This window comes from Siphateles boraxobius, unplaced genomic scaffold, assembly GCF_051911475.1.
Source record: "Siphateles boraxobius isolate OS27281-9 unplaced genomic scaffold, OSU_SipBor_1 22, whole genome shotgun sequence".
NCBI lineage: Eukaryota > Metazoa > Chordata > Actinopteri > Cypriniformes > Leuciscidae > Siphateles > Siphateles boraxobius.
Window position 1 is genome coordinate 2,490,504 of NW_027508833.1, and position 26,049 is coordinate 2,516,552.

General features: G+C 38.7%; 1 protein-coding gene across 2 annotated transcripts in view; it reads left to right on the plus strand.

Annotated features, from left to right (window-relative positions):
* LOC143746499 (leucine-rich repeat and fibronectin type-III domain-containing protein 2) overlaps window positions 1-26,049 on the plus strand; it is a 134,493-nt gene that overhangs the window by 78,074 nt on the left and 30,370 nt on the right. Inside the window, exon 3 of one of the 2 annotated variants that reach the window (XM_077238321.1) lies at window positions 21,161-21,260. The gene's annotated coding sequence lies outside the window, so the exon portion shown is untranslated. The remainder of the gene's footprint in view (window positions 1-21,160; window positions 21,261-26,049) is intronic. The other variant, XM_077238322.1, reaches the window with a different exon arrangement.

Genomic DNA, 26,049 nt, shown 5'->3' on the forward strand with positions numbered 1-26,049 from the left:
TGTTGACTAATGTTGCTAACTGGTATGGACAGCAAATTTTAAGGCAGAGCTGAGTGGTTTTCCCTCATGTATATGATAAAGATGTGAACCATGTTCAAAATGAAAATGAAGCGCGGAATGGAATACTTGCTTATTGCCTGCTGGATACTGCACAGTATAAACTGAATAATTCCTAAGACATAAAAAAACAACAATGAAACAGTATGTATTATTTTTATTATATATAGCATATAATCAGATTGATGGCTCAATTGCTCAGAAAAAGCCTTCATGGAAACACTTTGTTTCGATCCGATTGGTGTGGGCCTGAAAAATTCGAACCCACAGAAAAAAATAAGTATGTAAAAACGCTTGAATCTGACTGTTATCTCAGTCAAATTCAAAAATACATTGCGCACACATGCATTAGTGTGATGCATGTTTACATACATTTTACGTCATTCAAATGCATGTGTTTTTATTTGCTGGTTGAGACCGAATGCTTTCTAAATAATTGCTAAAAAGCTCTTCTGACAATAACTTAATTCCCTATCAGGGAACTCGAGCTGCGTGACAACGCTTTGGGAACGCCCCTGCGTGATTGCGTCATGAAGCACGTATGAAATCAGTCCAATGGCGAGACGGAACGTCATAGGCGGGTGACGTCATCGACCAGGAAACTAAATAAGCACCCCAAAAACGCAAGCGCTCTGTGTGTGAATATATCAGTCTGTGTCTCAAAGTGTTTTTGTCTGTCCTTAGAAATTGCTAGGCAGGAGTTTTTCACATAAAAAAAAAAAAATATATATATAAAGAGACGATATATATATATATATAATATGGCGAGCGAACAGCAGTTCAGAAAGTGTGTTCATCCCTGCCCAAGTTATATCACCGGTGGGGACACTCACGATCTGTGTGTTGTTTGTATGGGAGTGCAGCATGCCCAGTCAGCTCTCGAGGGAGCTGGTTGCGAGCATTGCGAGCGTATGTCAATGAAAACGCTCCGCTCCCGCCGAGCCCTCTTCGAGGAGAGTGGTTCGGTGCGCGCTCCCCGCGGTTCGGGTCCCGGTGCTGCCGAGGCACAGCGGAGGCTTCAATCGTGGGGATCGCAAATGGATCTATCAGCGGGGAGTGAGACGGGCTCTGCCTTATCTCAGCCTTTACCTGGTAGATCCAGTGCCTCAGATCCGGGTGTGGAAGCACGCGCTGCGGTTTCTTCCCCCCAGGCTGAGGCACCATCACTTCAATTATCCAGTTCTGAGGATCTGGATGTTGAAAGTATTGATACAGCAGAGACTGGGGACTCGTCACTTCAGTCTCCTACTAGTGAGGAGCTTATGGAGGTGCTCACTCGTGCTGTAGAAAAATTAAGCATCGAGTGGCCAGCTGATAGACAGGATTCTCGTTCAAAAAGTAAACTAGATGAAAGATTTCTGCCGTCTCGTGCTGCACCTCCAGGCCAGTGTCTTCCATTCTTTCCTGACCTCCACAGCGAGGTGTCGAGGTCATGGAAAAGACCAGTGTCATCCAGAATATTTAGCCAGCAAACATCTGTTTATTCAAATATTTCTGGGGCTAAGAATTATGGTTATGGGGCGATGCCTAAGGCTGAAGAAACGCTAGCGAGCCATCTATCTCCAGATACGGCATCGTCATTTAATACACCGGCATTGCCCACAAAGCCATTAAGAAATACCTCGGCTTTGGTGGGCAAAGCTTACTCGGCGGCAGGTCAAGCGGCAGCATGCTTACATACTATGTCTTTATTACAAGCATATCAAGCAGACCTTTTAGAAGATATGAGTGAGGGGGATGAACTTAGTGCTGACTTAATTCGAGAATTACGTCAGGCAGCAGATCTTTCTCTCCGTGCCACCAAGGAGACGGCCAAATCAGTGGGCCGTTCTATGGCAGCCATGGTGGCAACGGAGAGATACTTATGGTTGAATTTATCCAACATGAAGGAAAAGGAAAATTCTTTTCTCCTGGACGCTCCGCTTTCAACTGCTGGCCTCTTCGGTGACTCAGTGAATTCGGTCATCGAGAGTTTTCAGGAAGAGAAAAAGCAGGTGGCGGCGCTCCAGAAATTTCTCCCCCTCCGTGTAAATGTCTCCGAGGCTGCTGGGGGGGAGCAGCCCCGGCCGTCGAGTAGCTCCTCACAGCGGGCACAACAGAAAAGGATTGTCGCATCTCGTGCTCCTCCCCAGCTAGACTGGGCCGAGGCGTGGCGCTCTCAGAAGAGGACTTCCAGGGGCAAGGCCGATCTGAGGACGGTTATTGTCGCCAGGAAGGCTTCGTCGAAGAAGAAGCCCTGACGCCAGAAACGTCAGGGTACTGAGGGTGGTCCCCACCAAGAGAGAAAGGTGTTCGCTGCAGTACACAGCGCCTCTTCTCTCTCGGTGCCCTCAGGGGCCCGTTCTGCCAACCCCGCCTGCGTGGTGGTCAGACCAGTTGTTCCCTGCCGGTGCGCCTGTACGCATTTCCCCCGATTGCTCTGCTCCCAGGAGTTCTGGAGAGGGTTCGCCGGGACGGGGCAGTCTACTGTTGGTAGCCCCGTACTGGCCGGCCCGAGTTTGGTGTGGGGACCTAATTTCTCTCCTCGACGGCTCTCCTCTGGAGATTCCAATGAGGAGGGACCTTCTCTCTCAGGCAAGCGGGTCGATACTTCACCCCAGCTAAGATCTATGGAGTTTGTGGGCTTGGCCTCTGAGGGGGCCCAGCTCATAGAATCTGGTCTCTCGACTGAGGTCGTGGAGACCATGCTCCACTCGAGAGCTCCGGCCACTAGGAAATGATATGCCTTGAGGTGGAAAATGTTCACCTCTTGGTGTGGAGAACACCAGCTGGACCCAGTTAACTGCCCATTGGGTGCAGTGCTGGAATTCCTTCAGGAGCGTTTCTCCACAGGGTTATCCCACTTCACACTGAAGGTGTATGTGGCGGCCTTATCTGCTTACCACGTCCCTTTGAGTGGAGCTTCTCTCGGGAGACACCCACTTGTAACCCGTTTCCTTCGTGGCATTCTGAGGCTGAGGCCAGCAGTTCGCACGAGGGTTCCCAAGGTACCAACCAATGTGGTCAGGCCTATTGTACTGCAGGCTTTCTGTCCTCCTCCATTTTTGACATCGAACCAAGAGAAACTAAATCTGCTACCCCAGTTAGAGCTCTAGATGCGTATGTCCACAGAGCTGCCCTGTGGAGAAAGAGTGAACAACTATTTGTTTGCTTTGGACCCCCTAAGAAGGCCTGTCCAGTATCTAAGCAGAGGTTGAGCAAGTGGGTGGTCGAGGCCATCTCACTTGCCTACGAGTCCGCCGGTCAGCCTTCTCCTTTGGCTGTCCGGGCTCATTCAACCAGGAGTATGGCTGCCTCTAAGGCTTTTTTGTCAGGAGTATCAATTCAGGACGTTTGCGATGCGGCAGGATGGTCCTCACCGCATCCATTCGTAAAGTATTATCATCTTGAGTTCAGCTCCACTCCAGGGGCGCAGGTACTTTCGTCCGAATGTGCGCTCTGACTTACACGACGGACACTTGCTCTTATGGTGGCGTTGGTATTAGCGTTCCCAAAGCGTTGTCACGCAGCTCGAGTTCCCTGATAGGGAACGTCTCTGGTTACATATGTAACCCTAGTTCCCTGAAGGGAACGAGACGCTGCGTGTCTGTGCCATACTCCTAGCATGCCCGTGAGTACTTGCTTCACTTTTATCAGAAGCTGACGCGCTTGTGTTTTAGGGTGCTTATGTAGTTTCCTGGTCGATGACGTCACCCGCCTATGATGTTCCGTCTCGCCATTGGACTGATTTCATACGTGCTTCATGACGCACTCACGCAGGGGCGTTCCCAAAGCGTTGTCACGCAGCGTCTCGTCCCTTCAGGGAACTAGGGTTACATACGTAACCAGAGACGTTTTGTTTGGAATACATGTGATGCACATATAAATTAATATGTTAATCATATTTCAATGTTTAGGGTTCATATAAACAGAACTTTCAGCATCTGAATTCTGATTGGATTCATTCCAATTGACAAACATTAGTGGATGCAAACATACCTGTTATTGTCACATGAACCATCACATTGTATATGAGTGGGATCCAGGTATCATCATGGAAATAAAAATAATTTTGTGCATGCAATTCAAGTTTAAGTGACATTCTGTCCTGAATTAGCACCCATGCTTACTGACCCAGGGAGAGCAGCTGTCAAATATAGGTATGAAACAAATTCACAAACAGTATTTTCAACTACACAGTATTGTTATTGCTGCATTACAAACATCAAATTATCACAGGTGTACTGAGATAAACGTTATAGTTCGGATATAAACACTGATGTCTACAGTAGCGATCATAATAGAACAAATCACCTATCTGGCACTTTAAATAACGATGTATCAGTTACATTGTTTCGCCACAAGGTGGCAACAAGTGACTGTTAAAAGAATGTATTAGTCACTGAATCATTCATTCGAGAGATTCATTCAAAAACGCTGATTCATCCAGTAATGAAACAAGTGAAGTATTTATGGGTGAGTCATTGAATCATTCATTCAAACTATTTATTTAAAGTCATTTATTCAAATGAATTAAACATTTTTAAATATACTGCAGGAATTAATATTTAGCCAGAACCTCTAGTAAATTACATTATTTACATTGCATTACATTATTTTGTTTAGTTGTCACTTCGGAATCGTGGGAGAATCGTGATCTCTATTTTGATAAAAAATAAATAAAAAAAATGTTGCAGCTCTAGGGCACATGTTCAAATGTAGCTCATTTTATACGATTTGGATATATTTTCCCCTCTGGTCTATCTTACAAATGAAGAGAAAATTATTCAATATTACATTATGCTAAGTGGCATAAATTTGGCACACTGTCTTCATAACATGCAAATATTTCATCCACACCATAGTTTATTACTACAGTCGTGATGGAAATCTTGAGCTTCTTTCGTCTGTTCCTCTATCAATTTTCTGAACTCCCCGATGTGGGCAGGGACATCCATCAGTTTTATGCCAGTGCCTCTTTTCATGGCCTCCGGTGAGCTATAAGATGTCTGCGGCAGGTTTCCTGACCATCAACTTTAGGCACAAGATCTGCCTCAGGTTTACACATTTGTATTTGTCTAATTCTGCTTCATACCCCGCATATTGAGTTGCACTTATGAATATACAAATGCGTATTGTCACAGTAATTTCATGTCAGAACTCTGATGTCTTAGTCATCTGAGATAACGATGTAATGTGTAATGTGTCGGACTCATAGGATTATTGGCTATGCTGCTTGATTTCAAATATAGCCCCAGGCTTCATATAAAAAGCACAAGCTTTTAAAAGGCAGCAGTGTCGTTTCAAAAGGAGGTTTTGTTAAAGCAGTGTTTGAACCGTATCGTTCCTCTCAAATATTTCAAGCTTCCTCTAGATCGCAGCTTTTATTTGGACAACACACGAAATAGGCACCCTCCATTTACTGAGGCAAAGTCTGGTGTAAATAACAGTTGTTATAACTTGTTTGGAACAGACATTTTCTGATTTCGCCGGAATTGTTTGGAGACCAGACAAGCTCTTATTCTCCCCTTCAAGAATGAGTCCGTCTGCCTTTTTCAAGCATAGAAAAGCATAAATATTCACACTGATAATTAAATATCCTCCTTAGCAAAGGGTAATAGCAGAATTTGATGTGGTGCATTGAATTTATGAATTAAATAGTTACATCTGGTATTCTGGTCACAGTTCCCACTGAGCAGAGCCGCTCTGTGTTACAGCCTCTCTGAACTGGTTTGCTATATTTTTGAAAGTGATGGAGAGAGTTTTGTCTCAAATCGATAGCGCATCAGGGTAAATCACGTCACCAATAATAAGTGAGCACCAAATCAGCATATTAGAATGATGAATGTGACACTGCAGACTGGAGTAAAGACTGCTGAAAATTCAGTTTTGCCGTCACAATAAATTGCATTTTAAAACATATATCAAAATAGAAAAGTTATTTAAAATGGTACTGTTTTATTATTAAATTAAATGATAAAATTACAGTTTTTACTGTATTTTGCTATTTTTCTGTATTATAAATGAGCACAAGAAATGATGAGCATGAGACTTAATACAAAATAATAAATAAAATAAAAAAAACTTAAACAAATAATAAAAACATGAATTACTCTATTTTGCAGTGCACTGCGTTATAATATGAGCAGAAATAATTTTGTATAACCTTTTGTATTTTGTTTGCACTGCGATAATGTAATTAGAATTTGTTGATAGTCAAATATACTTTGAAATTATTTGTTTGGACTGATACAGAGACATAAATAGTGTATGATCTGGTGGATATGTGACCTGAGACGGCCAGTATGATATTGACCAGGACAAGGATGGTCAGAGCCACGTAAAGAGACTGTAACTGGTAGAGCGACTATGAACTAAAGTCATCCATCTCTCTCAACACAAAGGACATTGCTATGCATGAAAAGGGAAATCATCTCACTAGAATCTTGGGAAAACACGCCTTTCTTAGCAGTTCATTTCTTTATCTAGCTTGGGGCTGTGTTGATATTCCGATACGCTGAGGCTGAGATCTGTGTCTTGTCCCCGGGTGTCTGACATTTCATTTGCCGGTGTCCAAAGCATTGCAGCTGTGAGCTCACTGATGTCTCAAGGCATCACACATACTGAAAGAAGAACAAACATGCCACTGTTAAGACTGCACAGTAAGTCTCTCTCCCTCCTTCTCCGCCTCGCTCTTTGACTCGTTCTCTCTCATATACGCATAAACTCCCACACAGACATACTCAATCTGCAACATTTCATATCTTCAGGACACCCGCATTTTCAAGTGTCACTTGGAGAGCAGAATCCATTTTTGCAGGGCATAGATGACAACATCGAGCATCTGTGTAGAACAAGATGATTTTATACAGGCATACTAGGGTAATTTGTTTTAGTCCTCTGGGTGTGCAGTAATTGGTTGAACAAAAACACAAATCTTGGACATTTTGGGGTTTATTTAGACTTGGTCACTTTTCCACACATTTTTACTGATCGGGCAGCAATCAGAGCATTAAAAGACAGAGTTTAAATGCCTGTTGAGACATGATTGAGATGGACAGCAAGGAGGATGTGGTTTGAGATGTATATCAAATGCAACTTAATATTATAGCCAATAATAATAGCCAAATTAATCTGATTGCTCAGGCCACATACACAAATTCCTCCATAACCGATATATGACAACATATGGATGTTTGTTTAATCAGTTTGACCAGCTCTTAAAGAAAAATACTAATTCTGGGGGGTGTAGCAACCTTTATAACTACTTGTGTAATGATTACTATAAGAGCGGTATTTTACTTGTCCATATAGTGAAATACATAATATCTGGTTACATGGAACAACAGCTTTAAGACAAATAATTATTTTTCGTTCATCTAATGACCTTACAATTGGTTATTCGTAATCCTAACATGGCTAGCGGCCACTTACTTGCTATTCAGTAAAATCAAGTACAACGTCCAAGTGAATGTCATGTCACCTAATAATTATGAGCCATGGTGATAATGTTAACTACGTTATATTAAGTTTCTTTAACTATGTACTAGCATTTAAACTAATCATTTGATACAATGCATTTGTGTACACACGTTTTTATGTCATACTCGTATTTGAAAAAAAAATACCTGCATGAAATTAAATCTATAATTAATTTCTGTAATTACAGCTATAATTACACTGTTGATCCTAAACCTTAAACCACCCTTAAACCTAGCCACACCACACATCTGTCCTTAACCTTAACCATATCCTACCTCCATATCCCGCAAATGTTTTTTGCACAATAAACAAATAAATAAATAAATAAAAAGCAGGGGTATCCAATCCTGCTCCTGGAGGCCCACTGTCCTGCAGAGTTAAGCTCCAACCCTGATTAAACAAACCCGTACCAGATAATCGTTCAGCCAGGTGTGTTGAGGCAAGTTAGAAGTAAACTTTGCAGGACAGTGGATCTCCAGGAGCAGTTTTGGACAACCCTGCTATACAACACAATACCTACCTTGTACCTAACATGTGAGTCTATAATAGATAAAGAAACCATTGATTGCAATTCTTCAAGAGAATGTCTAAAATACAGCAATGTAAGCAATATTTGCTCAGCAGACACATCTGATAGGCCCTGCTGTCTTTAATCACAGAACTGTTATTTTAATTCTGCATATGCATACTATGTACTTATAACTGGGTAATAACTTGGTACTAACCCTGAGCCTACATCTAAATCTAATCTTAACCCATGTAGTTACCTTATATTACTCAGTACTTTAGAGGGTTAATACCCTGTAAGTGCACAAGAAGTGCAACCATCACGAGCTTGGAGTGAAAGCATCTTAACAGCCGTTCCGCATATGCTTCATGAAACCATCATTGACGTGACTTGCTCAAAGGAAACTCTAGGAACAAGAAACCAACCACAATTTTCAGTATGCTTAGCCTTTATACTGTGGAGTCCTAATAAATCAAAGTTACATATTGCTGTAATTGGTAGACTACATCAGGCAAGAAGAAGTGGCAGCTGGCTGCTCGTAATCCGCCGAGACGAGCTATCAGAAAGTTAAGTGAGATTATACGATGTATTACAAATATGCTTAGAGTGATGAGATGAGCTACTTAAAAAGTCTTGGAGAGGAGCTTTTCTCAAACCTCCACAGAAAAAAGGGATGAAGTGTTGGGGTTTAAAATCCATGTGTAATACATCCCAGTCTGAAGGGTGGGTAAGTTGGGGTTCGGTAGAAGAGACTGAGAAAATGCATTGAAGTGCTGCATATCAGGAGCTTAGAAAGAAAACCCCCACTAAACATCTTCCCGTCAACATGCTGGATTGAGCTTATTCACACTGCATGCCATTTTTAAGGCTTTAAATAGTTTACACAGAACTGGGGGAGGGAAAGGGGGACGGCTAGCAAGTGGAAATAAATTGAAAGGTATTGTGTGGTTATGCTGCAAAAAAATCTCCCTTCTTAAATGTCAACTTAATGTTGCATGCTGCGAAAGCCCACCTTTACTGGCTTTTCTTTAACGGTGGTTTTTGTGTTGGTTGCCAGGGGGCACACATTCAATTCACAACCCAACACTAGTTGATTTATTTCAGCATACAAACATGAAATATAATTTCATTTTCTTTGACACAAGATTTCCCATTGCCAAGACCTCAAGCAAAGGTATAACAAACTCACACTTCTATGAGTAAGAGTTTGCTATACATCTAAAATTATTTTTTGATGGATCTTCATACCAACTTCAATCATAAATGTTCAATATACCAATCGTACAAATGATCTCAAATATATTCAAACTAAATAGTTCTGCTAGGAGCGTGAATTGGTGCATATGGTTAATGTAATGAAGCTTGTAGTACGTACTTGAAGGCCCAAAGAAGATGATATAATCCACACATCAATTCCAACAAACAGGTAGAAATTACTCCTTATCCTCATGAGTAGTATCCAATATAGAGGACAAACAGCGGTGAGATAAAAAGTAGGTAAAGCAGTCATTTTACAGTAATTGCAGAGAAATGTGACAATGCAAGAGGGAACCCAAGCTTTCCTCTTCCCAAACAGATATGTCTATCTTCTAGGACATACCTGTATATAAACATAACAAACAAGAAGATTAGCGCCCCCTATTGTTGGGTGGTATGACGACAACATAGTAAAATATTAAACTGTTACAACCTAAAGATTTTCATGGACAAATCCAGTCCCCATTGTCCATAAAGTTTGTTTCTCTCCTCCTTGCTCTTAAAGCAAAAAAAAAGCCTCAACATTTAAGTGTCCCATTATGTTTTTTCAAAAATGTCCTTTGATGCAGTGCGGAATATAGCTGTTTGTGAATGTAAAAGGTCTGCAAAGTTCGTAAAAACTAAATGCATGACAAATAATGTTGTCTCCTAAAAGAAAGAATTGGTTCTGAACTGCCGAAAAGAGTAAGCAATTCAAGTCTTGCTTCCTGTAACAAACCATGCAGAACGCCATCGTTCCTGTTTGTATCGCTTTGAAAATCTCCCAGCTGAAATTCAGATTGTTTCCGACATGTGCTCTAACCGGTAGACCGGTCACAACAGACTTGGCCGTCTGACCAATCAGAGCAGAGTATTCTCGCGGAAAGGAGAGGAACTGAATCTTTGAATAAACCATTTTATAAGACTCTTTGAGAAATGAGTTGATGTGCAATGTAGATATTATTAGGTGTGTTTTTAATTTATTTTAATTAATTTTTTACCTTGGATGCATGTAAAACTTTTGTAGGAGACCTCCAAAACAAAAGTAGGAATCTTTAAAATAGCATAATTGGTGCACTTTAAACAAGTGTTTAAAACACAATAAGGCTGCCAAACTGAATATGCACCAATTAGAAGATGTGTAAAACAGGCACAAACCTACAAAGCAAGCGTCATTTTGAAATCTCCCAACAGAAACGTTAAAAAGTTATTCGATTGGCAGTTTTATTGCAGGACAAAAAATCAACCCCTTTATTTTGTTCTTGAATAAAATGAGCCTCTGGATATTTTGTGGTTTAAACAGAGTAAATCATGGACAAGGCGACTTTCAGGATCATTTCTTGGGTCTGGGTATGGTTATGATTTACACTCTCTGTTCACCTGCAATTTGGTTTAATTTATTACAGGTTACTGCTGACTTTATAACAGCTTGGCTTTGTGAGATGCCCCATATTTCATCATTCTGGTCTAGATATAAAGATGTTTCACTCATGTAGTTGAATACCAGTGGGGGCTATTTCTAATGATGCTATCCAGCCAAACCTTAACATCCTGTCTGTATCCATTACCTTGTCATGCATATGAAGGCTGTTAATCACATTACAGATTTCAAGGTAACGAACAGAAAACAAGATACTGTATATGTCATGATGAAAGAAAGAAAAATATAAGCAACATTTGCTTACACATAACCTCAAACTTAACAAAATTGTTGCCTTGCAAGCAGTAGTATTTCCTTCTGGAAATGTAAATCTGGTTATTTAATCTCTTGCAGTGTATTGAACAAACACACAATACACTTAAATAAGTATTACTGCAATCCAATCGATACAAACAACCAAGAAAGATGGCATGTGTCAAGTCAAATGAGAATTCAGTTTGGCTTCATTTTTTCATGATAAGAATTTGCTGTTATCTAGAACCGTGTTATCCTACCTAGATTTATATTCAGCATTTCAGGTAGGGGTCACCAATATTGCACTACAAATAAAAATGAAGCCTCTTTATTATATTCTGTACATGTTATATTCAGACCCGATGGATGTGGTATCCATCCATCTTCTTCCGCTTATCCGGGGCCGGGTCTCGGGGGCAGCAGTCTAAGCAGAGACGGCCAGTCTTCCCTCTCACTAGACACTTCCTCCTGCTGATCCGTGGGGATACCGAGGCGTTCCCAGGCCAGCCGGGAGACATAATCCCTCCAGCGTGTCCTAGGTCTTCCCCGGGGTGTGCTCCCAGTGTGTCGCGCGCATCCGGAACAGATGCCCGAGCCACCTCAGCTAACCCCTCTCGATGTGGAGGAGCAGCGGCTCTACTCTGAGCTCCTCGCGAGTGACCGAGCTTCTCGCCCTATCTCTAAGCGATCTCCCAGCCACCCTGTGGAGAAAGCTAATTTTGGCCGCCTGTAAACGGGTTCTTGTCCTTTCGGTCATGACCCACAGCTCATGACCATAGGTGAGAGTAAGAATGTAGATCAACCGGTAAATCGAGAGCTTCGCCTTAGAGCTCAGCTCACTTCACTACGACAGACCGGTACATTGACCGCGTTACTGCAGAAGCTGCACTGATCCGTCTGTCCATCCTTCTCTCACTCGTGAACAACACCCCAAGATACTTGAACTCCTCCACTTGAGGCAGGAACTCTCCACCAACCTAAAGTGGGCAAGCCACCCTTTCCAAAATGAGAACCATTGCCTCTGACTTGGTGCTTGATGGATGTGGTACTGTAGAATAAATACTTATTATGCATTAAACATTGATTGAATTGATGACATTAAGCTTGCCAGTATGTATTTCTTTGAGATAATATACACATGCCCATAATACAGTGAATGTTTGCAGTCCAGCATGGTAGTCCTCAAGAACTGCAGCATTAGAAAAGAATATGTGGTATTTAAATAAATAAATTAATGGAATGTGTGAGCCTGGTTTTTATTACTTTTGTGGCCTTCCTTCAATAGGAAGCACATTATATTTCTAGGTTATTTTATTACCCAGGGAGCATTACTGATCCCAAGTAACATCTCTTTCCGACATGCTGCAAGAAAAGAGACATCGCATTGAACCCAGCAGTCCCTCTCAAATTGCAGAACCTAGATAAGTGGACAAGCCCATGGGCCTCAGGCAAGAGGCACATAATAACAACATGGAGGAATATGATAAGCTCTTATCTGAGGGGCACTTGTCCCAAACCTACTGGAAAATGTGATTACACCTCTCTACAGGAGAACCAAGAGTGTTAGGTAGTCGTAAAAACAGCCTCCTGAACTAAGGCTATGTCTTACATTAGGTCTTGCACTGAGTTCTTGCATTGAAAAGTCAACTTTGCCATTGTATTGCAATCTGAAAATAACAATGGTGTATTATCTATTTATGAGAGATATGAGCAATGTTATCTGTATCTATGTACTACTGTATGTAATAGGGCTGGGTAAAAAATATAAATTTCTCGATTTTAATCGATGCTCATTTTAACTAATCAATATCGATTCTTAAATCCCAAGAATCGATTAGGCTACTCATCCTGTTTTCAGTTGATGAATGAATAGAACAGTGTAGAGCGCATCCCATCCAATAAATCGCAATAATCTTTGTGTTTTGTTACTATTGATATGAAACAAAGTCTCAGATTTCAAATTACGTCCATTTTCTTACGAAATTCAAAAACATAAATACCTTTTTGGCGCTGTGGCATGAGATCTCTCTGGCGCAGCTCGGCTCAAGAGAAGCAGCGCGGAGCGCACATGATCTTCTCTTCCGCCTTAATACCAGTTACAGTGCGAATTAACATGAATGAGCATCTGAAAGTGTGTTAAAAGATAGAGTACAACTTATCGAAATCCATGTCATGTCACATGGAATCGCTCAATCAGTGTTTCAACCGTGGAAAGACGTCAGTAAAACAACTTGCAAACAATGTCATGTAACGTCACATTTAACTCAGAAAAAAACATATCCAGTGACCATTAACTTGTTAGTCAGCTAGAAAAAATAACTCTAGAGAGGAGTATTTTGCTACATATATGCACCATATAACATATTCATTATAATTGTTAATGTTCTTCAATATTTAATGCATGTTTGAATAAATCTGGCAAGTTTTTTATGACAGTCACCATTTAAATGTTTATTTTTCATATAACTTTATTATTATAAAAATATATAAAAGTGTAATTTAAGTGTTTGTATACAAATCAGTACATTTTTACCTTCAATATCATAGTAGGCTAATGAAGCCTAGTAGGCCACAACTGACTCCGACAGTTTACAGTATTAGTTAAGAGATTTGTTTTCCTTGAGAATGTGCCATGTATTGTAGCCTTCCTGATATCCAAAATAATCAATATTGAATTTAATCGAATCAGAATCGAAATGAATTGCATGCTTGTGAATCGAAATCAAATCTAATTGTGAAATTTGTGCCAATACCCAGCCCTACTATGTAATGTACTTTATTTTATAGTTACTACACAGCATATATAAAAAACAATCACTGGGGTTTAAAATAATATTATAAATGAATGTCCATGGGAGATAGCGTGTCTCTACATGTCCAGTATCTATTTCCCCGAGGATGTTCCCCTATATAAGCTGCAACACTGTGGAACTAGCTTTACATCAATATTCTTGAGACCAAACACAAGATCATAAGCCGAATGAAACTACGTAAAATGTAATGGTCACTTCATGATATTGATTCTGTTCAAAGGCATTTCTTTTGATGTCATGACAAGTACAATTTTTAGTTACTATCTGACTCCATAGTATCAAAGCTTTACCTTTAAATGTAGTGGTTGACCGATATCGATTTTATTGATGGCCAATGCCGACATAGTCCAAATCTGCAGATATATTATTGTGGCCTAAATGTCAAACTAATTTAAAGATAGTAAAAACACATGCATAATTGCTGAAATTAAATTTATATTTATTTTACTTTATATTTACTTAATAATGGGAAATACATTAAGAAATAAATGTCACACAAACAGACTTATACTTCTTGATTCTGTAATCCCCTTACAGTATTCCTGATTATTTTTCTATGCCACATAATAACTTCATATTAGCTTCATGCTATGAAACTTTTTGTATGCCTCCAGAGTTGAGGAAAATAACATCTGTGTTTCTTAGCTCAGCCAGTGTAACTTATTGAGCAGAGGCGCACAGGTTAGCCCAGGTTACTTCTATAATAAGAGTGGGCTCGTTTTTTGTCAGGTGGCTGAGCAACTCTCATTTTGTGTTTGGATTTGTGTGCGCAGCCTGTTCTGAGAGCTCTGACCCTCATAAAGCCTCTGTATTGACACAGGCAAATGGAGGCTGTCTACAGAACATGTGGAACAGACTGTTCTTTCAGATGCGCCATTCTCAGTATTCTTGATCAATGGGTGCCTTTTTAGTAATTTATTTGTTCGTTTTTTTTCAAGAAACTGCTTATTTTGAATCTTTGAAACTACTTACTTCGAATCTTGAATCAACATTGTGTTTAGGGATGCTCTGATCAATCGTCCAATAATCACATTCTATGAATCAATCTCTCACAAACCGATTATAATTTAATGATGTCAAACCATAAAAAAGTCGCCACCAACACACATATAACAGTATACAGATGAGGCTTTTGCACCACGTTAGGGTTTTACTACGCAAAATATTAGTAAACCATAGTAAATCACATACCTTTATTTATAACAGGTTGTCTTGATTCAAATAAGTCCACACACAACAATTCTGGGTTGGGGAATACTCTAAGGGCCTAATTTTATCTTTTCACTTCAAAATACAAACTATAAATTATACATCGGCATATCTGTATCCCCGCTCACGGACAGTCGGATAAATAGAGTGTTATTAACAGAATAACAGAGTAACAGTTATTGTAAGGTTTATCACTGAAAATGTCATCTTATTTTGTCTACTCTTTAAACAGTAAAAATGGACAGCTTTCTGACCTGTACGTGTTGGCCAGGGACGTGCACAGGGGGGTTGCTCAGGTTGCCCGGGCAACTGCCCATATGCCCTTCTCGACTCAAGTTGCCCTTCCGAGGAAAAAAAAAAATCGTACAATGGCTGCAGAATTTCACATAGGCCTACATACATTTATTATTTTTATTTTTTTAAATCGCAAAGCCTCATTCACTTCCATTCGTGCACCGAACTTGAAAGTCAGTAAGGGAAGGGCAAACTGTTTACGTGGCTGCAGCGCTGCACGCGACCGGTGCGTAAGACCCCACAAATTACTTAAGGCCCCGCCTCCATCTCGTGTCATAGCGTGTCAGTTAATGTGTACAACATCCATGACAAAATGAAGCGAAACTTTCCTTCTGGTCACGAAAAGAGGAAGAAGAAAAAACCCATGAGAGTGAATTGCGGGAACAACAATCAGGTAAACTTGTGTTCTCTCCTCTCTAAGTTTGATGTCAGCAAAGTTTGATGTTTTTCGGTCTTGCTAACCTAGCTGGGCAGGCAGTGCATCTCTTGCATCACTTTGTGCCTGACAAAAGTGAGAGTAAAATTAAAAAAATTATTACGTTTGTTTTTGATAAACGACAAAGTGCAACGGTGTTTGTTTACTGCAGCTCGGAAAACATAACCGCGTCGCGTGTGTTATCGTGCGTTCATATGCGCGTGCACGAAATGAAACTCGCATTTTTCAAGCAGAAATATGTGGAGACCAGACATACTGTACAATACATGCACGTGAATGATGGCACTCCCAATCGAAGTCACATTTATAAAACAAGAAACTGATTATCTAGTCTCAGTGTAGTTAAAAACTCTAAACAACTGCACTAATTATGCAAGATAGAAAGCAATGTATTGACAATTTGACATTGATTGACTATTGATTTATAGGCTATATTGAATTTAAAATGTTGATTAGCTGGACCTACTGGTCAATATGGATGCACATCCCTCAGTAAATAATAACCATAAATCAAGAATTGCTTCAACATGCATAATAATAAATAAATAAAAAATCATACTGATGCAGAAAATACCCAGGCTGTAGAGAGAACCAAAGTTAATCCCAAAAGCCAAAGCTCAGGGTTATAATTTATTATTTTCTTCTTATTTATGTTTACGTTAATATTCACTTGTTATGTTAACATTCTATAGAAAATACTCTATTCAATAAATATTGTTTGTTTGAACCTCATTCTGTTCTATATTGTTGTACTTATTCTTTGACTGTTTTGTTTAAAGGAGGGAGGATTGTATTGGGAGCACTGAAGTGTCAGGTGTGATTGTGTGGCAATGGCAAATGGTTTACATAGCTCACGGCGTCACAGGTCAGGTAGAGGGCCCCTTTTGCTTAGGGCCCCTGGGGGAGTTCAGGATCGGCCCTGGGTTTAGCAGTCGATTCTGTTGCCTACCGGAATTCCTGTTCCCTTTACGCAATCATACTACAAATCATGCGTAGTTGCCCGTAGCCTACCATCAGAACTGAATACGAGCAAGAAGCACAACTGAATGTAGGGGAAGCCCTTTTTTCAGGTCAGAGCAACTGCCCCTCATAATTCCTGTGCACGTCCCTGGTGTTGGCGTTTTGTTTCGTGTAGTCTAAAACACTTTCAGTTTTTCCGTTTCAAAGTTCTCTCTGTATTTACGATTCTTTGCAGCTGCTGGATCCTTCACTGGACACACAAGAAACTCATTCCTGATAATCGTTTACTCGTTAAATTCTTGTATTCAAGAACAATATAAGTCGATATCATTATGACTAAAAGTTTGTTAAGAAGTATTTCCTTATAAAGAAAGGTGGTATTTGACTCTGATCAAGCATATCCAATAGGAGCAGACTGGTGGGAGTGGCCTTGGATAGCAACATGCCCAGTGCATTATGGGTGTTGCAGTTTTCTTACCGATTTGGTAAAAGGGAAGACATCATCATCAATTCATCAGAAGGGATGTTGTTCCATCTACACTCTAAAAAAATATGTGTATTTTTACAGTGTATGGTCAAGTGACAAAAAAAAAACTTAAGGTGGTGGGATGGTCCCCTTACCCTGTCTTACCGTATAGTATATTATGTTTGTTGTTACAACTTGGTTTGTTCTTTTTTGATGCACTTTTATGTTCATGCTTTGTAAAGCACAATGAGCTGATGCTCTGTAAATTAAACATTGTGATTATTATTATTAGTAATAACTCAGTAAATTGCATGAAACGGCCATTTGATATCAACATGGTGGCAAGACACACCGTACAAAATCTCAACTCTTTATATTTTGTTTCTTTTTTGCATGAGCTTTATGAGATATTGAGAACTTTTTTTTTAAATTATGATTTCATCAATTCAAATACACTGGACAAATCAATTAGATAAACACGATAAATTAAGTTCAGTTTACTAAGATCAAAAATATATTTTTTCTTCTTTTTTATTGTGAATAAGGGGTGACCCACCAAATATTTAAATGTGGATTTTTTTTTCTCTCTCATATTAGCAAAAATTGGTATCATTGGATTTGAGCCAGTCATCCATCAAATGGATGTCAGAATTTTCTCCCTGTGACTGTAAAACACAAAGATGCATGCAAAACAGGCGGTGTGTAATGACATGGAACAGGCTGTTATGGAAAATCTGTCGTCTTAAAGTGTGAAAGGCCTAGGGTGTTTTCCTTTTTCTTTTTTAAGTTTAATCTAATGTTAATTGATGATATTTCAACAGTTGGTCCCTTGAGGCTTAGCAACTGAGTGTTCATCTCAAGAGCCTCTTTTAGCCAAACAGAGGTGTTTGTTTATTCTGAATGTCACTGAGCACTTTACAGCATATTTTCTCATTTATCTCTAAAGTCTCTTTAAAAAGGTCAAATCCCTCCATTAGATGCTGGTGCTTTTAGATATTACAAGCAATTTGTACTGTTTCATTTAATTGTGGGTATTCAACACACTACAAACAAATTGTTTTCTTTTGTAGTCATTTTTTATTTTTTGTTTTGGTGTTTCATAAATGCATTTAAGTGCGGGTCAACCATTTTATGTTAGTTCACATATCACAGAGCTTGAGTTTAGGATCATAGTGAGATTTAAACATACGTTTCGTAGAACGTATGAGTTTCACACGAAAGAAGATTGCATCATATTACACACACACACACACACACACACACACACACACACACACACACACACACACACACACACACACACACACACACACACACACACACACAGTTCTATTTAAAGAGCTGTCAATACCCAGCCCATCTTACTTCGCCTGCATGACTGCACTGACTTGAAGCCGAATAGGGAATACGCTTCACATGTGATGCGGTAAACTGGTGTGAAGGAAATAAAAAAAGAACACCAGCCAGACTTGAGAAAGCGTGCTGCTAATCCGACTATGAGCATATGGAAATTGTTGATGTCTCAGAGCAAAAAGAAATGCAAATGGAGGAGTGTGGAAATTGTTTTCCAAATTGTCATGTTTTGCTCTTATCGGCATCCTCGCTGGAATTATTTGATAAAGTAGGATCACAAACAAATGTTTGGATAGAATGGATTTTTGTCATTATTTACTCACCCTCATGTTGTTTTTGCATGACTTTCTTCTTTGGAACACAATGCATGAATACACAAAATCATGACCACTCTTTTCCAGATGGTAAATGAGGACTGACAAAAAAATGTGCAATAATACTATTATAAATATTGTACATGTGACTCATGATAATGTTACAAGACTTCTGAAGCTTTGATTGTGTGAGGAACAGACCAAAATTCAATACATTATTCACTGATAATCTATAATTCACTCCAGCTGGTTGATAACACTGCAAATGGGATATTGAGTCTCAAGACTCTTATCAGTTCAGTTCATGGAAAAAAATAATACTAATTCAGACTACTTTTATGAACTGGATCAATCAAGTTATTGAAAAGATCTGACTCAATAAAATGATCTGTTCATGAACGAGAAATCACTATTTCTCTCACGAGCATGCCAAGAAGAAATGGGTGGATGGTCTTGGAAGATTTTCAGTGAATAATTGCTTACATTTCTATTGTATGTATTCAGCCCTCAAACGGAGGTTATTATAAGGCCCTGGAGTTACATGGACTTCCAAAGGCAGAAGATTTGAAGAATCAGCGGTTAAATGCATCTTTTAGCACTATTCCTCAGCAGTACAACCACAGTGTTTTGTTGTATTCTCACTATTTTTAAAACGACTGCTTTCTAAACTGTGCAGTCCAGTGTATTAACGGACCATGCAGTTTTTACAGTGATGCAGAGAAATTACATAACCTAACATCTGAAATGTAAGAGAGGTATAAAATAAAAAAAAGTGAACAATGTGAAAGATGTTGAGCTTGCGAGGGCAGTTTGGGTCGATCAGCTTGTTGTTCTTGACTGTCATTATCGAAATTGGGCTTAAACTGATACAGTAACACCATAGTGTAATGACAGTGTCGTTACATTTCCGACACATGTTCTAAGTGGGAGACCAATCACAACAGAATGGGGCTGGCGGACCAATGAGAGTAGACAACGCATTCTCATCCCAGGGCGTCATTTTATTCACACTTTTGACCATGCTTCCAAATCCGACGCGCATGGCACCCTTTAGCGTCAGGTGGATGACGCTTATCCTCGCGCGTCATCTAACGCCTTTAGCGTCAGTTAGATGACGCTTCCGTTTTTAGCGTCAGTTACATGACTTTTCCGTAATGGGTAGGTTTAGGTCTGGGGTAGGGTTAGCGTCTCATATTGACGCTAAAGGGTGCCTTGTGCGTCGGATGTTGAAGCATGGTCAACAGCGTCAGTTAGATGACGCCTTGGGATGAGAATGGGCTGGAGTAGACTATGCTTTTCAGAAGGCGGGTTTTAAAGTCACTGATAACTATATATATATATATATATATATATATATATATATATATACAGTATGTTTTCACATGAACACCGTGAAGAGAAAATATTAATTAAGAAAAATTGTTTATTTTTATTTTTATTTTAGGAGTATCATTTGCTTTTATATAAACTAAACCAAATGCATTTTCAGTGCAGAATATAGAGGTTTTGAAGGTTGACAGTCACAATCCTGATTCATTATATTGAAAGTCCATGACTTTATTATATTGAATAACATAGACAGTATTTCCTCGAAAATGCATTATCATTAAGTAGTAACATGAGGATACTTGCCCTAGAAATTACTGTCGAAAGAAAGAAAGAAAGAAAGAAAGAAAGAAAGAAAGAAAGAAAGAAAGAAAGAAAGAAAGAAAGAAAGAAAGAGTGAGGGAGGCTGGGCATTATTATTACAGAAGAGGTATAAGATAAGAATTCATAGAAACAGGATATTACTGGAGCTCCTCTTATTGTTGGTCTCATCATCTGGAATGACATCCTCCCTCTTTCAAATTAACATTTCTTGGAAATGAGTGTGTTTTGTTTGTCCAGCAATGACAAGTGAAGAGACTCTCACCAGTGAGGTACAAAAATTATGGCACATTACTGTGTCCACATAACTACACAAAAGAACAAAAAAAACAAACAAATAAAAAAAAGACATTCCCTCCACCTCAGCGTGTCATGTTCCATTATAATAGAAGTGTGATAGACAGGCCATCTGACATTGTGGAGAATGCTACATAATACTTTATATTGAGCTAACATAAATCTTATTGTGACCACAAAGCTGCATTTTTTTTGCTGTTTAAAACCCTGCTGTAAAAATGTAATTTAATAAATAAACTTTTATCTGGACTTCCTTGGGATTTAAATGGTATCACACTGCTGTAGAAGCAAAATGGACGTCTAAGGAAAATAAATCACCATTTTAAAGATAGCATGACTCTTAAATTCAAACATCCTGGCATTTATTTTTAACATGTACTGTATGCATTGCTGAACGACAATAATTATGATATGTTTCTGCCTTTTTGTTGTAGACAGAGCTTTTTGTGGAATACTAAGGTGTGAGCCTGCTGTCAGAGAGTGTCTGAAATCAAGGCTGCGAGAAGGAACCATATGGCACAAAGCACAATATAGGTAAGAATGAAGTACTTGTTGATGTGGAAGTGTGCATTTATTCACATCCTTAGATTCAGCCAATTTACACCTGCTTTACCTGTGCTTTTTTTTTTTATGACAGTGATGAAGAAAGGTGGAGCGATGTTATCAGTTTAAGCTTATACATCGCTTAATAGTTTTCTTTTGTTTGTTTGAGAGACCTTGTAGATGAGTTGGATTATTTTAAAGATCATGTTATTGTCACTGTCCTCTTGAGCAGGGCACTTGGCTTCTCGTTGGTCCCTAAAATTAGTTAACTGTAACTTGAATTAGTGGTCAAGTTAGGGTTTCTTTCTTTTTTTTTAAGGACAATTAAGCATTTAGGATTGTTACATCTGTGATTGACACTAGAGAGCATATTACAACAATACTTTTTTTACTTTTTTTTTCTGGGACTGGAAATGTATTTTTAATCACCTTATAGACATGGTTTGTGAATGGAATATGTATATATAATGAAATATTAAATAGAATATGTAATGGACCATGTCTGGTTGCTTTAGGATCAAGGTTGAGGAATTGCTCTCTCTAAGCTGTAGTTGTAGGAAATATGTTGTTATCATATATCTACAAAGTGTAACTGTTCAAAAGCACCAATAATATTTTTGAAATAATATTAGTTTATACTTTTAGTATACATGTGCCTGGGGAAAAAATAGCCTCAAACTCCATTTATGAAGGCAGTTCAAAATTTACATTAACATTGTTCCACACATTTTAATATAATAACGTCAGTGACGTATAATCCCTCATCTCACATCACAAGTTATCAATGATTTTGCCGTCATCTTTTACTTAAAAGTATGAGTTTGATGATATTTTGATCCACATCATTTTCCACAGAAATATTTGTGACAGTAAATCTGACGTATTTCTCATATTCATCCAGAGATGCAATGCAATATACAATTAAATATCAATCCATATGGCAATTTAGCATCGGCCCCTTCGACCTACTAACAGTAAAAGAAAACGAACCACAGATAAAAGTCACTGGGAGCAATGGCAGATGAGTTTACCATCAAGAGTAATAGACATGTTCAGAGAGACCACTATCTCTCTACAAGTAGCTCTGTCTCCTTGCATTAATTTTTCAAAAGCAGGATGCACAGATGTTAAGCCATTTTTTTTAACCAGTGTGATTGTTGTAATACAAAATGTATGGGAGACTGAGGGAAATTATAACAGCGGCAAATGTAGCAAACTACATGTATTCAATTTCAAATAAGTTCAAGAACAAAATGAATTTCACAGTACATGCTCAGTAAAGTCCTCTCTCTCCCTGTGCAAACGAAGTGTGATCGTGCACTTTACTACGATTTCCAACATTTCCATATCGTTGAATTCAAACAAATGTCTATTTTGTCTCAAAGTTGTTGGGTAAAAGATAACATGAATGACAGATGTTTACTTACATTGTTGCTAGTAACAGTTACCATGTTGGGTTTCCATGACTTTCCATAGACATAATGATTTTTTACACTGTACAAACTGTATATTTTATCACCTAACCCTACCCCTTGACACAACCCACACATCACTTAGTATAATGTATAAACTGTTTTCCTCATGGGGACCAAAACATTTCCCCACAAGGACAAGGGTTTTGGATACTGCCATCTTCGTGGAAGAATGTTGTCCCCACATACACACACACACACACATACACGTCTATATTACTAACAGGGGACTATCGCTCTACACTGGCCAAGAGGGGACTAGTGTTTCTGGTCACTTTGAAGAAACAAAAATGACATACAAAATTTTCTTTTAAGGTCTTTTTTCCTAATATAACTTTAAATATGCTTTGTTTTATTTAAAAAAAAAAAAAATGCCAATTGGGGACCTGAAACTCTGGCCGATATCTACCTTACCAACAGGGGACTATACTAGCCTGCAATGGAAGTGTGTGTGTGTGTGTGTGTGTGTGTGTGTGTGTGTGTGTGTGTGTGTGTGTGTGTGTGTGTGTGTGTGTGTGTGTGTGTGTGTGTGTGTGTGTGTGTGTGTGTGTGTGTGTGTTTAGGATCATAGTTTAGGATCATAGTGAGATTTAAACATACGTTTCCTAGAACGTATGAGTTTCCCACAAAAGAAGATTGCATCATATTACACACACACACACACACACACACACACACACACACACACACACACACACACACACACACACACACACACACACTTAACATTATTACTGACAGATAAAACAATTAGAAATATATAAAAATGGAAACAATCCCATAATGTTGTAAATAGTAATACTTAAACATATTAGAGGAGCAGGTGTATTAATAGTGCTTTTATAATAGGTGATTTTTTTTTATTATTGTTTTGCAATTATTTTGCAATTGCTCCAAACTATGCCCATATTGAAGGGGTTATTATCACACTAGGTCTTCTATTAAATTTAAAATTATAATCTAATCTGTTTATAAGCCTATTAATTAATCAGTCACTATTGGAACATATAAATGGTTCTTATACCAAAATAAGTAGTAGATGTAGTTTTTGAGTTATAAAAGAAAAAATGCTACCACTGGTCTCCCTGCTATTTATTGTAGAGCAGGAACAAAAGCTAGCAGAGAAGGATACTTTTGTATTCTCCATCAGTTCGTGTGTTCTGTCATGGTAGTTTTTTGGTAATAATGTGACACGACACATTATTGAAGTCCACATAGCATGAGAAAATGTATCACAATGGCTTCTTCAATTTTCTGTGCCCGTCAACTGTCAGAAAAAAAGGTCTGTTGAATATTCATTGTGACTGAAATAACAGCAGTGGATGTTTCACTCTGTTCTTTCAGTTCAGGGGATTTTTATTTCATAATCAGAGATGTTATACATGTTCATATTTCAATTCAAAATTCAATGTCACATATATTTTTACCTTTAGAGCATTTTGAGTATACATCAAATTAAATTGGGAATTGTTTGTTGTTCTCCGTTTGCATCGTCACTCCAAACCACAAAAAGTCTTATGCTATGACAGATCTAACTTCGCATCAACAGATGCGCCATCAGGGGAAATAACATGGAGGTTTTTTTTAAAAGCATCAACATACCTACAAAGAGGCCTTTAGATATTTTTAAAAAAAATTTCATCAGTAGTCCTTTTACAGCTAACCTTTTAATGTTTATTTTTCCAAGAATACATTCTTCTGCTTCTCTGTGGCAAATTAGCTTGTGTAGGCACAAAAACTGCCAGAACAGATCAGTTACATTCAGTTTATATGCAGAGAAGAAAAGATCTTGATTTTTAGTTTTGAATGACATTAGAAATGGCTGGGTGGGCACAGTTTTCTTTAAAGGGGTGGTAAAACAATTTTTTTTCGAAGGCTTGATTGTGTTTGTGGGGTGCACTGTAACATGTGTTCATGCTTCGTTTTTAAAAAAATTGCATTATTTTTCAATATTTTACCTTTATTCTACACTGCTCTGTCCATCCTTGTAAAAACGGTCTGATGGTTTCCGGGTTCTATGAAGCCAGTCCCTCAAAAATATGCAATGGGCTCAGATTGGTTTGCTGGCTCAGTGTGTTGTGATTCGCTAACGGAAACGTCACGCCCCTTACCTTTAACGGTAGTTTGTGCTTTGGTGTATTACAAACAATGGCGTCAATCGGATCCAGAGAATGTTAGTGAAGATAATTGAGCAGAACCTGTTCAAGAACGGCTGTTAAACGACGTTTCAGAAAGGTTTGTTTTTTGTTGTTGTTTCTGTCTCATTACTTTTTAGATACGCTGTAATTAAATTGTACTAATTATTATAGTATTACAAAAAATAAGCTTCATATTCATAAACAAGAATTTCATATAATCGTTCTAACAAATTATACTAACGTTAAAGTCCTCAAAGGGATTTTTTTGAGTAAAGACTGCGGATCTATAGTGATCATTACTGACTGTATTGCACCGTTACTTTTGTATTTTTAGAACAATTGTAGCCAAATTTCTGTCGACAGAACTATTAACCCAAAACGAAAACTAAACATTGGCTTTAACGTTACTACGGTTAGCCAAATCAAACACAGAACCATGTTTAGCATGCCTGTAGATAAACAATCATGTAGATAAATGCATAAAAGCTCTAATCAAAGAATAATTTACACTAATTCCAAGTTCGCTGGTGAGATTTAAAAAAAAAACTTTTGTAACTTTAAGTATGAATGAGCATTTAACAAGCTGGTTTGCAGAGCCAAACAGCGTTGTCATTTGTTTACTTCCTTGCTGCAACGTACAATTAACAATACAAACTATTACAGGAAAACACATCGACGAAAAAGAAATCATACTTACAGGTTGTGACCCGTAAACAACAGCTTCTGTTCTTAAAGTTGAAACTGCTCCATCTTTCAGGACAAGCCGTTGTGCGATTCCTGCATTGAACTCGCCAAGATTGTGGGAGCTTTTCTCTGTACAATGTGCAGCACAGAGAGCGAGATTTGGGTAATAATTATGAGGGACCGAGTTAAAAATAAACTTTAACCATTGATCCCTAACTCCCCCGACCCTAGGAAGGCTGAACAAAGTGAACCTGCAATCCGTATAAAAAAAATGACAGCGTTTCGACGGCATTGCGGCAAAAACAGCCTACTATACCACAACAACTCTTCTCCAACGCAATATAAAATGGCCTCGCCGCCTTATTTAGTATTCTCAGAGGAGGGCTTTAGTGGGGTTAGTGATGTCAGCGACCCTGGAGGAATGTCGTGTAGTCCCTACCGGCTGTTTGCTGTAGTCCTTAGAAATTGATTTCTTTAAAAGCAAAT